The 19,031-nt window shown below is 37.1% G+C and overlaps 1 protein-coding gene across 3 annotated transcripts in view; it reads left to right on the forward strand.

Moving 5' to 3' along the window:
* Src64b (Tyrosine-protein kinase Src64B) overlaps positions 1–19,031 on the forward strand; it is an 85,979-nt gene that overhangs the window by 34,176 nt on the left and 32,772 nt on the right. For 2 of the 3 annotated variants that reach the window (XM_072001316.1, XM_072001314.1), the window contains exon 2: positions 10,422–10,488. The exons of the other annotated variant lie outside the window; for it this stretch is intronic. The gene's annotated coding sequence lies outside the window, so the exon portion shown is untranslated. The remainder of the gene's footprint in view (positions 1–10,421; positions 10,489–19,031) is intronic. 3 annotated transcript variants of the gene reach the window in all.

Below are 19,031 nucleotides of genomic sequence, written 5' to 3' on the forward strand. Positions count from 1 at the left end.
TCGCGTCGTGGCGAGTTTCCGGTACGGCGCACGGATCGACGATTACTCGGGAAAGGCGGACAGGTTGAGAATGAAATTTGGATTCGGTTCGAAAGAATTAAATTCGTGCGGGCGAGCACCTTCTGAGCCTGCGAATCAGCCAGGTGTTCCAACACACGTCGCTGAATTTTCGTTATTTCGCCGACTGGCCACCGCACCGACACGATTTCCGCATCGAGCGACTGACCTTTCGGTGGTGGCCGACTGTTCCGGAAACCTCGAATCAGCTAACGAAAATTTCGCTATCCAACGTTTCCAACGATCGAATCTCGATGCTCTGTTTGAATGGTCGTTTTATCCGCATACATATTTATTTTGGGAAGTCCAGGTACATTGGTGTGTCGACAAAGTTTACTCATTCCGATATCCATTCTTACGTATTTATTCGCGTTTGAATACGCGATGACTTGAAAATACGATTGCATGCTTGAATAGATATTTGAGGAGCTTTTCGAATAAGTGTAGACCAGTTTAGCGTAGTGAAAAAGAAAGGGCATTTTTCTCCGTACTGTTTTAATATTTCAAAGTACGTACAGTGAGGTTTGAAAATAGATTAGGCTGTTGTTTAATTTCTACTTTCATCATTCGTATTAACGGAATATAATTGTAACTTTTATCATTTTTTATAGCGAAATAGAATTGTTAATTTTATCACGTTTAATAGCGAAGTATCACAGAATTCCTGTTTTTATATTTTGTAACAACGAGATGTAAATTTTGCGTGTATTTCTGTTCTTATCGTCTGCAGTAGCAAAGTAATGGCTATGTGTATAGACTGCGGATATTTATACACATTCAGATTTTTGTGAATATAATTAAAGAAATGGAAACTAGGCAGAAAATATTTTAGAATATTCTTGTAAATTATGTGTGTTTTATATATTCTTACATTTAAAGATTTACGGTAAATCCATAAATATCCACAGTCTAGTAATATATTATATGCAAAGGGAAAGTTACATTTGTATTTAAACAATGAATAGTTTTTAGTACTTAAATTGGAAGTGTTTGAAGCAAAGTTTGCATCTATTCGTTGGTAGTTATTAGCATAAGAGCTGTTTGTCGAGAGGAGGCAGTCTAAAGCACAAGTATGTTGGAAAACAGGATTTCAGAACAAGAATTCACTTGTCAGGAGTTGTTTGTCAGTCAGCAGTAAGCAGTATGTAGTCCAGTGATTAATTAGGATCGAGTAATTGGATCTCTAGTTGGCTCGAAATTATGTAGCACTACCTTCGTTTATTGCTCAGTCTCAACAAATAAGCTGGCTTGAACTTTCTCTCGGCTGTTCTTTCGAGGAGATTGATGCTCTTTCCGCTACAATCATAGTCATTTAGATCATTGAGATCATTGAGATCCGTGTCACGACTCTATACTATACAACATCCATGGATGTGGTTATTTACATTTAAACAAGACCAAATTTTCACTCGTAGCATTCAGTTTCGTTAGAATATAGGAATTTGTTAATTTTTGTGCAATTTATTGTTTTGCATAGTTTCTTTATTTAAATATTCATCATTTAATAGATAAAAAATTTACAGCTTTGAAAATTACCCCATCAAAATGATATTTAAGTATAAAACTTCCGATACTTTCCTTCTTCATCGTGTAGGTAAATCTATTTTTAGTATAAATAAGGTTAGTCGCATTCAAAGTTTAATGATTCGAATGATTTTGGTCTTGGATATTCACTGGAAGAATTGCAATGATATTTGAAACGAGTCGATTACGTTCGCCTATTTCGCGTTTCAAATGTACTGGCGAACAACTCCTTGCATGGAAACAATTCCTCACTCTCGCTGGATCTATTTTAATCGCAGTCATCCTTGTGAACGTTCACGAATCGTCGTGTGAAAGCGTCTTTTCAGTATGCAAACCGCGCGACAAGTCCGCACAACAGAACTCAATAACCTGCAAAATCGTCGTTAGAGTCAACCTGTGCTCGAGACAGATTTTCCGTATTACGTACGTCGCGTATGAAAACTGAACGAGAACGAGAACGAGTTCTTTTTCATTCATATAAAACCATGTCAGAATTCTTATCTATTTTTTGAAGAATATCTTTTTACCTTTCTTATAGTTATTCTTAATTCTTATTTCGTTCGTTTATTATATTATTTTCTTATTATTCTTACCTTTTCTTATTTACAATTAAGTATTCGTCTTGTTTTCTCACCCTTTTTGGAAAATATTCTCCTTCTTTTCTTACTTATTCCTTTACATAATTTTTTTTATTACATTTTATTATTATTTTTTTATAATTTTTACATTTCTCATTTTCAAAAATTCCTGTCTATTCGTTAATAGACTAAAGAGCTTCAAGATTGCATTGCTATGAAGATATCGACTCGCGTAAATATGTAATTGTGCAAGGATCATAAATGGCACTACTGTAGTTACCAAATTGAATCACGAAATTTTATGAGCAACTTCGAAGATGAACTCGCTGTGTCTCTTGTCTAGTCACTAACAACGAACTTAACCGTATCGAACAATTTTTTGCATTTGTTGCAATTGCATTGCTATGAAGATATCGACTCGCGTAAATATGTAATTGTGCAAGGAGCATAAATGGTACTACTGTAGTTATCAAATTGAATCACGAAATTTTATGGGCAACTTCGAAGATGAACTCGCTGTGTCTCTTGTCTAGTCATTAACAACGAACTTAACCGTATTAAACAATGATAAATTTTCGTGCGGAAAGTTGAGGCTAGTTAGTCTTGTGGTATGGCGTACCGTTGACCTAAGTTCAATCTTGCTTCTTCCGCTTCCTACATCATGAAAGGGCCGTTAACAGTAATTTCACAGCCGTTAAAAGTAAATCGCGAACGATAATACGACGAAGAGCACCGATTACAAAGGCGTTGTACAACAAACTGTCGATACCAGATAAAGGGTTCGAGCTGAAGATTAAAAAGCTTTGAGGAAGAGATTAGCGAACTTAATGCCGGGGGAGTGTTCTCTTGCGATCACGGTTAAAATGACTCGAAGCAACCAAGCTTTCTGATACGTTCAATCAATATTTTTCTTTCGTGTTTTCCTCATCCTCTTTAAACTTTTCACACAGAATTTTTATATTTTCTCAGAGTTGTCGTTACCAGGAAGTTTTAAAATACGCAGGTTCATACGTATACTTTAACTTCTTTTTAATATATCTTTTTTTATCATATTGTATTCATTCTTTCTTTTGTTTAAAATCGAGACACATGTAACAAATATAATCGTAATCAAATTTCTAGCCAGAGTTAGACCTACTTTGAGACTTACCATATAACGAAGTTGCTTTTACGAAAAACGATCCACGTTTTTCTGATTTGTTGTCGAATGAAAATTAAAGCGGTTCTATTAAAATAACTCATACAATAGTTTCACAGCTTCGCGATTTATTTAAATACGATTCTACTGAAATATAATTACAGATACACTTGTAGTAATCGCATAGTATGAATATTTTGTTGAAAAAAATTGAAATACGTTAAACGAAAACTAAAGACGCTTTCGTAGAAAACGAGAAACACGAACCGGTGTTCTTATCAAGAATTCTTCGATTTGAATGTAATACAATAAATAATAAAATAAAAATATGTATTCTTGTATTATCGTTGAAAAATCGTGTCTTCGCTAATATATTCTTACTGATCGAATAAAAATATATTGTTATTCATTGTCGAGAAAATTCATTTCAACAAACTGGAGAAACCTCGAACTCGAAATATATTTCTCAAGTAAGATAACTGGCACATCTGTTGATCGAAAAAATGAAAGAAGAAATATATTTTCGAAGGGCAGCGACCAGTGGCCAACAACAGAATGCCGCGCGCGCAATTTCAATCGATCAAAGGGACGAAACGAATTTTGTGCGCGTCATACACACACAGAGTGAGTTGTGCAAATCGGCGACCGGTTGGTTCTTCTGGAAACGAATCGATCGATTGTAGCGAGTACAACGACCGAATTAATAACGACAGCGGACTACGTAACGCGAGGAAGCGGCGCGTGCGAAAATTTATTGGCAATTTTCTCAGTTCTCCGGGAACTTTCCTTATGGTGCAACCGCACGAAAGTCGACTGACTGTATGTAGGTCGAGATTGAATATAAATTTGTAGATCGAACGACGATTATTATCGATCGATAATACGTTTGCCATTCCGTCACGATCAGTCAACTTTTTCACCTCTGTCTCTCTCTAATCATCGGTATGCGAGTATCCGGTTCACGGTGTACAATTTATTGCAATGAACTTTTAGTCGAATAATGGATAGTCAATGAAATTTTATTTCTTACAATCCATCGCTTGATTCTAGCTCCTTTCCTCTCTTTCTTCTTATAGGTTCGTCTATTAAGTAAGAAATACAATTTTATTTATTAATCGTTCATTCGTTATTTTTTAAATTGTAATGTTATTTGTAAGTATTTATTCGTTTATTGAAGCAAGCAACGAAGTTTCATTCATTATTTATTACTCGTTTATTTACCGCTTGAATAAAGTCTCCTGCTCTTTTACTAACTTTATTACTATAATCATATACAAGTTATATAGACGTTACACGTTGTCTGTTGCTCGTTATTTTATTTATTCGTTCTTTTTATGCAATAAACAACTTCATAGAGAATTTGATATCTGAGAGGCTGATATATTCGTCTTTGAATTTCGATATAAAAGAAAAGTAAAATGTCTCGTATGTTCGTCAAATCATTAATATGTACAAATAATCGTATATATTTAGGTTGTTCATCAGGATCCACGCGTATTCAGCACTGACCTAATTTATTCGTTATTCACGAACAGCGAATAATTCGAATAACGATCCATTTCATAAAATGGATTCTAGTTAACGCTGATTGCCAATTGGTTAACGATATGGTTCCATTAGCGGATAAATATCGACAATTTGGTCGGACCAATAGCACCTAGTTCTAATTGCCACGCAATACGCGCGTAACAACGCAAGCTGTATGCGTGTATACGCTCGTTATGTCTTCACTGACAAGTTAACGACTGTTCAAGCTTGTTCTTGGCAAAGTTTATCGTCACGAATACCTTCTACTTTGAGGGATTCATTTCGTAGTCGCCGTGCGTTTCTCGAGTTGAAGTGCATCCTAGCGAGGAAAATTGCATTTCATCGTTTCGACTTTTTAGGCTCGATCCACACTATCGGTTCGTTCTCGGTCCGATCTCGTCTCCACGCCGATCCTCGGAAAGAATATTTTGCTTGCAGCAGGATCGAAATTGAGTCGATAGGACGAAGAGCGAACGCGTTTCTCGATCTACCGTCAGGCAACCCATGATTTTTCGAGCGTTGCTACGGCTGGCCGTATAGCCGATTCTGTCTAATAAAACTCATTTTTTCTTCATTCTTTGTTACTTAATTTTCACTTTGTTTACATTCTTAAATCCCCATAGATTTTTAAAGGGAATATCATTCGTCTATGAAAAGGGTATCGTCTAACTGTTAACGTTTCTGCTTCTGCTATATGACGATACGTGTTAACCAGTCAACTTCGGGATTTAATTTCAGAAATCTGTCATGGGATTAGATCGTGCAGTGCGTAAACAGATAGAAGCGACGACGAATGTACGCGTCAAACGCACCGAAATAAAGCTTTCGTTTGACGTGTATACTCGTCAAACGCAGTTAACTGTGAATTATTTTGTCTTTCGTGGATTTTGCACGTGTCGTGCGTCGATGATAAGTTGACAGTCGCTAATCGCTGCGACATAGCACAGAGACAAGCGAGATATATATTGCGTTTTATCGCTTACAATCGCGCGTTGATATATTATTTTATCTGCATATGCATGTGGTGCGTTCACGTTATCGGATCAATTTCCAACAAATCCGATCTCGCTCCAGTAAAATATTCTTCCCAAGAATCGTTGGAGGGACGGGATCGCAGGTGAGATCGGTCATTACTGTCGGTGTGAGTATGTATAATTGAAAGCACGGGATAATAATTTGACCGAATCGAGGGCGGATCGGTGCGATGGCGTGGATGGAAAACAACTGTGGACACGCAGGGATGTGATGGAACCGAGAACGAAACGATAGTGTGGATGGAGCCTTAGAATTTCAATGCATTCGCTGTCGTTAATAGCTGGGGAATGTGTCGTTTTCCAAGTGGATGGTTAACATAGAAATTAGTCGTAAAATATACACGATTCTCTGAATCCGATTTTCTACTCTAACACTCTGTACTTGTGGAATTTCAATATTCTATATGAGGCTTTTAAACGTTGTACGAGAGTGTAATGTACAATTAGCAGACTATGAATTTTTTATAGGATGCAGGTAATATGTAAAAATATACAAAATATCCAAAGCAGAATACTCGTTATAATACTTGTTGTGTTTTATTTCTTTATTCGTGTTGATAAGAATATAAATATGCTTAAACAGCTGCAGTCTACCCAGCCATAGTTGTCTGAATCTTTCAATGTATTTGAATATCTCCGTGGCTGTTAACAACGCCATTATATCGATCGTACGACATGTTAATAAAAATCCAACGATTGTGTACATTAAAATATTAGAATGTTTAAAAAGTTGTAATTGTTTCAAAAGGGAAAATAATATTTAAACTTGCCAGAATTCGTTTATCTTGCCATTTAAATGGCTATACTGAGAAACTTAAACTGAAAAAATTAAAAATTTCATATTGAAAGAACGAACATAGTATTTCGTTAATCGGTACAGCGTGGATAATAGTACTATTTTGAAAATTCCTCGGGATTCACTTATCTTACCATCGATGTAAATTAAAATACAAAAACGTCAAAAAATTGTTAGTTTCGTATTAAAAGAAACGATACAATGTTTTATCGATGCGGCACGTATAATAATCCTATTCTGAATTTGACAGAATTTATCCAAGGTAATACATGTTGTTATACAAAATACAAACTACATGTGGAACGCGTTAATGGGAAATTTAATCCGATTATGTAACGAAATTCCCGATATACATGTGTATGCAATATGATATTTAAAAGACTAACGTAATACACAATGGAAACGATTCTCTCTCTCTCTCTATCTCTCTATCTCTCTCCCTCCCTATATATATATTTGCAGTTTTTATTCTCAGCAGAATATGTTAATGCGCTCGATATGGAATAAAACAAGATCACGTTTATCTATGGCATTTCTTATCTATTGTGTTTATCTATATTTCGAGCTTATGCGCGATAACACACGTGCATAATATCTAGGATAAGCTGTAGAAGTTAGGTGGAATACGCATAGGAGGGAATACATTAATAGGACGTTCAATTTAGATTACATAGCCGATTGCATTGATACGATATTAAATTAAATTGAAAAACACGTACCACTGTTCTTTCTTTTTCAAAAGTATTCGCTGCTCGATGAAAAGTTGTTTTATTTTTACGTTATCGATCTATGATAACTGTTTCTTATTTTTAGTAGTTTGACAGTTTTTCTAAAGTTTTGATAGAAGTTTCATTTAAATTACCGTGGAATAAAGCTCCGATCGAAAAGACCAGGCTACTCTTCTCATAGAGGAAATTTCCTTTTATCCACATCGATCTTCTCAAATAAAAAATCCAGGTGTTTTGAACGATTACTCGCCAAACAACACTTGCAGAAACTTCCACGCTTTCGAACATCTCGCAAATCGTATCGATGACAAATATTCTCTGTAAAACTGATCGCGAATCGCTTCATCCAGTCATCCACATTCAGTTCGTACACTCTCGCTCCTCATCCTACTATTATACGTTTATATTTCGGAAACGACCAGTGATCGTGACAGGAAAATGGAGCAATGGGCAGCTTCTAAAAATATCACTCGGATCATTCATGACGAAAAAAGAAAAGAAAAAAAAACGCTTTACCGGAAGAGAGTTAGCAACAGAAAAAAAGGCGAGGGTGTGTTTGGTAATCAAAGCGGGGTGACTCAACCGCGAAATTTCACTAAAAATCGACGCTAGTACATCGAACGTGACTTTTCCGTATAGTGACCTTTCTCTTTCATTCTTTTTTTTAGTTCGATAGTTTCATATTTTTCTCGCTCGAGAAATACCGTCGTGTATCCATAAAACGTTTCTACAAGTGTTCCAATACTTTGTGAGTTATTGTATGTTGATTAGCGTTTGAATACTCTCAACAGCTATTGTATGTTGATTACAGATATTTTTTGCTCTTCTCATTCGATACTATCTTCGCTATAACTTGCTTCCATACAACTTCGCTGTACTTCGATATAAATCCTTAAACGTTTATCTTTATTTTTGACACTGTACATTTTCCTCTCTATTCCCCTCTCACCCATATCGCAATTTCCTTGTTCCTTCTTCTTCTTCCTTCTCGTCTGTCGCGTCTTCCTTCCTTTTCTCCCCTATTTTGTTTTTCCTTTTTATCTTAGTTTTTTGTAGCGTACCGAGGCATCAAAGCTTTGTCGGCGCGTTGGCCGGAACAACGAGCAGATTTGAAATTAGCACGGCCCGATGGAGGAGAGAGAGACGAGCCGACGAGCCTCTCCCCGTTTCGCAGTCGGTCGAATCCTACCTTTCCCTTTTCCAGGCGCCGCGCCGCGCCGCCGTCGAGTCTTCCTCGAGGGCCTTTGCACTCCTCCACTACGTCATTACCACGTTAATCGTTCTACCCTTATCGGGGGAGAGGCTATCGATCTCTCAGGGGCATACACACGAAGCCACGCGACTTTGCTCGCAAGAACCCCCGAAGCGCTCCACGACGATATATTTCTTACGATAGGCGGAAGAAAACCCGTTTGAGATATGTCCTTTGTTTTTCTGCACCACCGTATATTACTATCTGTGGCAGGCATTGTTCCATCACCGTCGCAGATTCACTTTTTTCATCTGGTCTTCTTCCTTCTTTTTTTATACCATCATCGAAGGTTGAAAGAGGGTAGAGAAGCGGAGGAACGTGATTGGATAGTATGAAAATATCAACGCCTGTAACTGTTGGCAGAAACGTGGAAGAAGAGAGTGCGGCGAGTTTGATTGCGTTTAAACTTTGTTGCCTGTGTCGGTGCTGCGTTCTTACGCGGTAATTTAATGGCTAATAATTATACGTTATAAAATACATATTAATTTTTCATTTTATAATTTTACGATAAGTACGTACGACGACCAAACGACTCGTAACACGTGAGATTTCCTTGTGAAAGGAAAGAAGTAGAGGAACCGAAAGGACATAAAAGAAGTAGTCGTTGTATTGGTCGTAGTATTATGTAGCTTGCGACTTGTAAAATTCCAGTAAGTAATATTAATTCCATTCTAATTGCCTGTAAATTTGTCAAAATCGAGATTTGAAAATTCTGAACATCGTTCTCTAGAACTTTTCCTCTCGTCGTCTTTATAACTTTCCTCGTGAGCTTTTAATAGTTGAAAGTAGAAAATTGTATTTAACTGTCTCTTAATTAAATATATTTATAACCATTTTGTACACACGGTATACAGCTTTTGAAAGAAAGAAATTGAACGAGCTATTAAATATTGCGAAGTTCAATCTACAATGGTAATATCCGGAAGACAAAGGTTGTACGTTCTTGATTTCCTTCGAACTGGACGTTTAATAACTTCATTCAATTTAAGCTAAAATATCGACGATCGTATTTCACGCGGACATCGCCGCGTTTCAAGTTCGAAACACTCGATCGGGAAACTTTTATCGTAAGTATGGCATTTTAATGGTGGAGAATTTGAGCGGATCTTGCAGATTCCCTTCCTGCAGAACTTCTCTATGGAAGACATCAAAGAACCGTTTCTTTGGTCAATTTGAAACTTTAATGAGTTTTTATCAGGCTAATCGTAACCCAACAAATGCAAAGGGAACAGCAGAATTTCGCGAGAAACGACTAGCATAGCGCATTTGTATGTGATATGTGTCCCTAGGGAGAAGATTTCACCGTGTAATTTGCCTGGTTGAATTCCATATCTTCTACGAATAATCTAAGAAACACGAATAAGAACAATTGTATTGTATTTATCTTGTAATTCTAATCTGCCAAAAAATGAAATTTCGAAAAATTTGCGTGGGCTCGTGGGAAATAACAAATAAGCAAGGCAATTTTCATTATACGCGTTTATTAACGTTATATGCAGGGATTCTAAAGAACAAAATACATGTTGCATCTTTTACGGTATTCACAGGAGAATTTTGAATAGAGAAAATTGAAAAAAGATTCGAGTTGAAGCGTTACGCGTAATTTTGTTATCAACAAAAGTAACGAGCTTGGCTTAATAATGTCGAATGTACAGACTAAGGAAATATTAATTACTTCATTTGTGATATATGCAAAAATGATATTCGAATAAAAATGTGTATTCTAACACCTTCAAATATAATAGCCACACGACAATCATTAAATATGAACAAACGATGTGTTTCAGAAATGTCCAATGGCTAAGGGAGGACGCGCGTCATAGAAGCTGAACTCGAGCTGAACTTCAGATTGAGGTTCGTTCTTTGTTTCTTTCAGCGTGTACATACGTACATGTGTCATATAGTGATACATACATGAAATTTTTAAGCGTACGTATACATTGAACAGTAAAAGAGACGTACACGTTCATTGGGTTGACAACTAAGTGATTGCGGATTTTGTCAATATCACCTAATGGCAAAATCAGCGATCACTTAGTTGCAAACCCAATACATACGTGAACGTTGTAGAATTAAAATCGCGTAACGACGGCGAAAATTCTCTTATTCTTAGTTTTAAAACGGCGTATAAAACGATTTAAGTCGGAAATTTCGTGTTTTAAAACTCCACACGACGTGAACGTAAACGCGTTATTAATTACGAATTTAACAATCGACAAGTGTTGAGATTCGATAATATACGAACGAAATTTCGCGATTGTGCTAATAAAAAAGAAAGAAGAAAATATCAAATTGCTGAGATATCAAAAACTACACATGTCGCGTTAGCTATATTGTACGAGTTGTCAAACTTTTGAAATCGACATTTCTGTATATCCGATTTCTCCGTACAAACATCTGTAAACCGTACAACCCCTAGAATCTATATATCAGTCGAATATATCGATTCCGGCGATTTCGATCTCACGTTCAACCAGTTTCCGGTGTTCACATAAATCGTCACGTACTTGGGTATCGTCTTCGAGCGTCGCAGACGATGACTACGTTCCACGCGATGATTGTCAGTGCACGAAGGAAGTCCCTTATACACGCGCCTCGCATACTCGATGACCAAACGCGAGAACGAACTTACGCGTTCGTTCGAGAGAAGAGGCGAACATAAGAAAGAAAATAAGAGAGTCCGTAACCAGTAAGGTGAGCCAGGATCGATAGTTTTTTTCCAAAAGCCGCGTCGTTCGTTGTCCATTGAATCGTAATGTTGGAAAAGTTAAACGAGTCCCCTTCGTCTCCATCCTTTTCGCCATCCCTTCTTCTCTTCTCTGCGTTACTCGTTTCGTCTCTATCGTTATCCAATTCTATGTCTCTCTCTCTCTCTCTCTCTTTTTATTTCTTTCTCTTTATTTGTATGTTGTTTGGTTGCAATGGGACTGTAGTTGTACCCGCGACATCCTGAAGTTTCTCTACGCGTGGACGCTTTGTCAGGCTGGTGGGAAAAGGTATGCTTCGTTGGTTGTAATCGCGTTGCTCGGTTGTATTCATTTTTGCGCCGCTTTTGTGTAGATCGTCGCCGCTATAATGCGGCTTTATTTAGAAAATGGAAAAAACACGGACGACTAAAATACCGTTTGAACGCTCGTCTGCTTTTGTCTTCGTGTTACGTGTGTCGATCGATTGAATCTCATTCTTCGATGACGATTACTTGGACTTGTAACATTGCGATTGTAGTAAATCGTTATTCAGATTCGGTCTTGTTTCGTATATTTAATCATCGATTATCATATCGATTATTACAAATCATATTTCATTCAGACGTGGTAGAATCTCCTTGGAACGTCAAAAAAATAATTTTTATAATTTAATAAATAATACAATTCATCGTCGATACGTGACGATATCGTTAATTACAATTATTAATTTCAGTCCTCGATTTAGACTCTTGCATTGCCTACTTTTCAAGAACTAGTTCGTTTATTCTAAAGGATACTGACAAAACTAACATTATCTCACCATCGTGCATTTCGAAACATAGACAAATTAATTGAATTCATATTCTCATCGATACGATATCTAACAATCTCGTGAATGAGATAAATTTAATTATATTATATTCTGAAACGTAACATGGTTCCTTATTAACGCATGAGACAGCCACGAACATTATTCGGTTTATAAGTTTGCAAATGTATTTTCGTGTCACGTTAACGAGGAACCTTGTTACCTTACATCTCGCCATGATTTTCCAAGCAAATTATTCAAAAAGAGCAACATGTTATACGCATACATGTATACACGTTAAATTTATCTTAATAAATACGTTAAATTTATTCGTATTAATCAACGAACGTATTAAAATAGATATTCTTATCCGAAGCTAAATACAATTCTTATCTTCTTCAAGAAAAACTAAACGACCTATAAAGACACGATTTAGGTGTACAACGAGCATGTTGTAAAATAATAATGTGTGGAAGTTATGAAAAAAGTTATCCAGTGTTTGGAAGATCCACTATATAAATTTGCTTCTAGCGTTATCTTTAACATTATTTCCCTCTGTTTGAGCCAGCGATACGTTATCACGTGGAAAAGGACGATAAGTACTCTTAAATCTCCTATTGTGAAAGCATGCACCCTTTGGGCGATCACTCGGTGAACGTAAAATACCAGTTAGATAGTTCTTGAGCGGTTAAATTGGAAATCAGCGAAAGACGCAAGAGCCAAGAGGATCCTTGGCCGTCGTCTCTCGTGCTTTCACGGACGTGTCTAGATAAGCTAGCAACTAGCAACGCCTATAGCGCGCTCTGAATCCTTAATATTTCCCTAAAGGTGATATGCTTGGTCGACTATATTGCTCGCGATTTAAGAATTATTTTTCTCTTCAGTAAATCGTAATTCGGTCGCTAATTATGCACTTGGAGACATATAGGAGGACTGTCGGTTATAAATGTTAACGTATTGACCTATATTTAATAGATTTATAATAAAATAATTAGGAAATGAAAGCAATAGAAAGTTTTATTTTGTTTACACGCGATGAAGATTTCTTAATTTGTATTAAATATCAGGGAATAGTCAAACACATTGCGACTAGATTGCGGATTTTTATGCGTTCATGCGTTTAAATTTAAAGGTACAGAAACGTAGAAAATAATGGAAAATTACGCGTGATATCTAAAGTAAGATACTTGCTATATTTAGTAAACAAAGACAAGTTTCTACTTAAATTTCATTTCTTCAATTTACTGCGATACAACAAAGATACGAATTTGCATAAATATCCGCAGTCTAGTAATAATTGACGTATTAGCGTTCGTGATACATTTTCAACGTTGTTTCCATACCTTTAAGCAATATCGAGTTTGATCCTTTTCTCTTTCGTGCCGCGAATCTCAAAGTAACATAAAACGAAGGTAAAAGCTTCGGAATTGTATATAAAAGTCCCTGTGGGAATTCTCGGAGAACAAAATCTTAGTTTCCAACTGAAAGCCGTTTCTGTAAGGACACTCGAGCGTGGATTAGAATTTTCAATGGGCTTTTGTAGGCTACCCTAAGTCCTTCCAATGATTTTCAATACCTGCCTGCTTAAAATACTCGAGACAAACGAGCTTGGGAAACGAGTTTGGGAAACGATCAATAAAATAAAACGTCCGTACACGAAGTACGCAATGAATACAGATACAGAGTGATCGTTTTAATGACGGATTGAATTTCTTCGATAGTCTTCAGCGACGATCTACGTCCTTTTAATGTTTTTCAATTGACCGCTTGGCAATTCTACTGTCTTCCATTTGCTGGAAATAATCGCATCAACGTTGCCTTCGACAATCTACTTCGATTCATGAAGCTTTCTCTGAAATTCTTCGGACATTTTCACTTCATCTTTTATCATTCAACCTTTAAATACTTCAAGCATTATCCTTGTTTATTTCATCTTTTATTCCTATCTTGTCATTTGTGATTTTTATAGTTAATCATTTAACACGTGGAAACCCTTTTGGTTTTTCGTTCAGCGTTTTTATTTTTATTATAAGTAATTGCATCGTCCAAATGATTTAAAATAGCTGTGTGATAAAAGAAAAACTTCTGTTCGATCGAGGATATCCAATTTTGTTCGATATATAGAGAAGAAGGATTTTAATGTGTATAATTTCTTTTGTGTAAAAATCATGTATACTTCTAATTATATAAGATTAATTATAATTTTAATTATACACGATTACATCTTTTTTTCACTTACTTATAAATTTATTACGTGGTATTGTTTGATAGAAGATGCTTGTGCATGCGTGTGTCATATAAAACATATATTCGTTTGATTTGAAACAAAATTAGTTACGTTATAAATGTAGCGAAACTTGTGCAACTTGAAATATCGATTCCTCTTATAAACAACTTCAATGACATTTTTCTAAAATTAATTGTTTATCGTATGCTTTTAATACATCTGACCGATTCACACGCATCCTTACTCAGTAACATTAAAAAATGTAGGTGGTACTCAGAGTATGCATCGTAATCTACATAAGAGAAGACATTTAACAACCTTCACCTTTCTTTGCTGGATCAGTATAGCTTTTTTTCTTCCATGGTATTTTCCATGACATTTTTACTCTGCAAGCTACAAGCTGCAACTTGTTTTTTTGTAACTCGTAAAATCAATAATCGCCCAATGATTAAGAAAAAGCGGTTAATCGATAATTTTTCAGTAATTATTTAGAACTAAGATCGTGTAAATATATTATGTATCAGGTAGAACGTTTAAAAAGAAAAAGACATTCGTTCGCGTTCTACTTTCATATAGAACATTGTTTTATTTATGCCTGTAAAAATATGAATTTACACAAACATTCGCTGTTTATTTCTGGCTATGTTTTCGTGCAAATTTAAAAATATTAAACACGATAATCCGTTGTCTTCTAGTTCGTAAAATGTATTCATGAAACTTTGTTTTTATTATTCCTATTCTACGAGAGAATTTATCAATACTGTAAGCTTGCAAGTCGCCGTTTATAAAGCTTCACTGATAATCTAATTGTATGTTGCACGTACGACTCTAGGAATATATCGACCTTTAAGGGTCAAAGTGCACATAATTCACCGTTATCGTGTTTCATCCTTCGCAACGATATCGTAAATATACAAAAGAAGGAGAAATAAAAGGCGAGAAGAAAACGAAAGGTCGATACTCGACGCAGTTTCGCGCTGTTTCTGGAACGGGAAGGTCAGTAATTCTCCAAAGATGGACACCTTCCTTTTGTGTTCTAGCACTGCGAAAAGAAAAGAGGCCACCTTTGACACTTTTGGCGCTCGTATATCCTGTTGAGAGAGCAGCAGGTAAAGCTCGTTCAACTACTAATATCCTACGAGAGGTTGTGTTTCCCCCAGTGGTTATAATTCTCAGAGGATATAACTCTTGGAACGATTGGAGGCGAGTTCCGTTCACCGGACGCCCTCAACGCCGAATCCAACGAAACTCTATCAAAAGAAACGAGAGGAAATCAGGAACCAGGCTAACCAACTGAACAGAGATCGACAATTGCCTGGACTTAATAGTGGAATTGGTGATAAATTAAAAGTAATCGTGGAAACGTCGATTTCTTGTCGATTCTGGTAGACCAGTAGAGGATACAGGGCGTGACAAAAACTAGTGCTTAGCGGTCGAAGATAATTTTACGCTTTCTTTATTTTTCTTTATCGTAATTCTATTTTGAAATTGATTTGTACGCGTCGAAATGGAAGATTCTTTGAAATTATCGCTTCTAAACGCGTTACTATATGTTGCTATATGTAGACGCAAAGGTGTGCAAATTTCTGAAAGAAACATTTAGAAAAATCCTCTAGACACTGTGTAGTATGTATCGTTTCTTGCGTTTATCTGATTTTTGGGGACGAATCTTTTTAGCTCCTTGTGTATTTTTTAATAACTTTGGGTTAACTGATATAACTAATATAACTGTGATATTATCGAGTCGAATTCGTTTCAAGGGGAATGATATTTCGAAAACTAGCTGATACGAAGGCTAGAGACTCGTGCATATCGTAATCCTCTCTTTGGATTATACATATCGTATTGTACATCCTTCGCCCATTTGCGCGATTGCTTACTTATTCGCAGAATATTCCTTTGACCTGGAAACATGTTCCTTGCAAAACAGCGAGCGTAATTAAATTCCGAAAGAGAAAAATAATTACGGTTGCCGAGCCTGTCAGAAACTCGCAGCACCGCGAGAACGCGGAATATTCGAAATAGGGGAACGAAAACTTGAGCGAGCACAGGGCACTCGAGACCTCTCGGCTCGCCGGAAATATTCTCGTGTCATCTCCTGGAGCAGGCGGCGATAAAGTTTAATTCGGTTTTCCACGCTGGCTCATTGGCCGATTTTGTTTTCAATAAGGCGAACGTAACGCGGCACAAAGGATCACGTAGCGACTGTGTTCCCACGGGATGGTCTATTAATCCCCAAAGAATTGGAAGGCTGAAAGCGGAACCGCGAAAAGCTCTTGACCTCGTTCCGCGGTTAAATGGCTCGACGTTTTCTTTTCCTACTCCTTCTCCTATTTCTCCTTCCGTCCTCTCTTCTTCTTTCTCTTCGTCTTCTGTTTGCTGACCGGGTGAAAGGTATTTCCACGAGCCTGAAAAAAACCTCGTCGTCGCGTCCTCCGCGTTTCTCTTCCTTTTTTTCCTCTGCTCTCTTTCTTCTTTTTTTTACGGATATCGATCCTTTGTTTGACCCTCTGTCCCGAAGGAATTGACCGAAGGTCACGAGCAATCTCGTAACGAGCCCGAATTGGAGGGGGGACCCTTTAATCAGCTGGCTCGCAGCTTCGACTTCAATTTTCCGCCGTTCGAACAATAGGTGCAATGTACCGTTGAAGATTCATTTGGTCATCGGGGCCGTTCTCGTCCTTTCCTTTTTCTTTCTCTTCTCTATTTTCTTTTCTTTTTTTGAGCACAGTTGAAATGATTGCTTGCTCGTATAAGTGATATCGATTTTTACGTGCGTTTATACGTGTCTATGGTCGAGAAGGGTATACGTACAGTACCTATAGTCCCTGGACACTGCGTTCGGATATAATAATTCCACTTTTTCAAGTTATTCGATCGGTAAAATAGTCTTTAAGAAAATTTGACAGGTAGATTTTATATATTGCGGTGGCAACTAAGTGATTGCGGGTTTTGTCATTAGATGTATTGACAAAATCCGCAATCACTTAGTTGCCAACCCAATACATATGTAAAAAGCTTAATACATCGGGCGATGTATCGTCTGCTTGGTTGAAAGAAGATACTTTTAATTGTAAAAAATAATTGCAACGAACCTACGATTCAGCCACATATATTCAGTGTTATCGGCCGTCGTACGATCGGATTAGACGCGAGAAAGATGACATTCAGATTCGTTATACGGCTGAGCGGCACGTTACATGCGCGTCACGTGTACTTACGTAGAAGAATGCGAAACGGAGGAAAGTCGCTGAATCGAGTGTTTCTCGAAAGTGCGGAATATCGTTCTACGTCCTGAACACCGCTTTCTTCTCAAGTTTTCCCGTGCCGCGATTTTTCTAGCGCGAGCAACTCCTCTTTCGACCGACCGACCAACTCGCAAACTAAAAATGTTGGAGGGAAAGCTCGAGGAAAAAGTAAAAAGTCGGGAAGAAGTCTGGATTCGATTGGAAACTTGTTGTGTCAATGGCTGAACGTCGAAGGCGAGAACCTTTCTCAGCCGTCGTGATTTATTTTTCGATCGAACTAAGATCTACGAGTCGCTTTCCAGATTCGAATTAAACGAAGTAACTATGATTCGAAGTCGAAGTGTTTGGAAGGAGAATAGAAACAAATTCGTGTTGATCGCTCGAGAAACTTATTTTCACTATATCAACAAATTTACATCGTCGTCAAACATATGACACACTCGACTAAATGTTAAACTTTCGTGAATAATCGTTATTAATTTTAGCTTTGTGTGTATAATTTAGCTGTTGTTTAATTTTACGCGTATAATTAGTACCAGCGAGCGAAACTTTTTCTCACACAAAAGTTTCCTCTTTCTCCGTGTTTCTTTTAACCCTTTGCACTCCGAATTTTATTTCAATTTCGTTACCAGCAGCTCCTAACGCTTCTAAGTGTTTTATTTGAAATTTACTTTAACTAAAAACTAAGACAATTTAAATAAATAAAGGAAGAAAGAAATTCACTTAAATACCAGTTTTATTCACACTATTGTTGTAGTTTGTAATCTTTAAGTGTATGATATACCTTGAAACAATTTCCAGGATGCAATCCTGCTTTTCTTTCGCACGTTTTACAAAAAAAGGTGGCACTGAAAAAATGTCGAGTGGGACTCGACAAAGGAGCTCCTGAGATAAAACCCGATGTCGAGTCACACTCGACATTGGAGTGCAAAGGATTAATAGTTAGACCACGATATAGAATAATTCAAAAGTTTCTTCCACATAGAAGGTCCATCTACATGGTCAAATGTAACATAGCGTGATAGATCTTTGTTGGTCCTTGTACATTTATCGAAGACATAGGAATTAAAAGTGTGCAGTGTTCGAATTTTTTATTGCGACCGACTACGCATAGAGTCTTTGTAAAATACGATGAAAATAGGATCGAAAGCCGAAGAAGATCCAGCCGAAGAAACGCAATTCCAAATCCTCGATCCTTTCTGTAGTATGAAAAACGTTAAAAAGAGTTACATTAAAAAGGTCCCATGGTCCGATTGGTCGGTTGGCTGGGTACAATTTTGGGTCGATGGAGAGGCCTGCACGAACGCAAGGGCGCGTAACGCGACACGGCGAGGGTTAAGTGGCGCTCGAAAGCCGCGGGTCGAGCTCCTCGAGTCGCGGCTAACGACGTCCTATTCTTCGTCGGCAAGCGATGGGCTACGCTGACC

The sequence above is a fragment of the Bombus fervidus genome, chromosome 4 (genome assembly GCF_041682495.2).
Source record: "Bombus fervidus isolate BK054 chromosome 4, iyBomFerv1, whole genome shotgun sequence".
Taxonomy (NCBI): domain Eukaryota; kingdom Metazoa; phylum Arthropoda; class Insecta; order Hymenoptera; family Apidae; genus Bombus; species Bombus fervidus.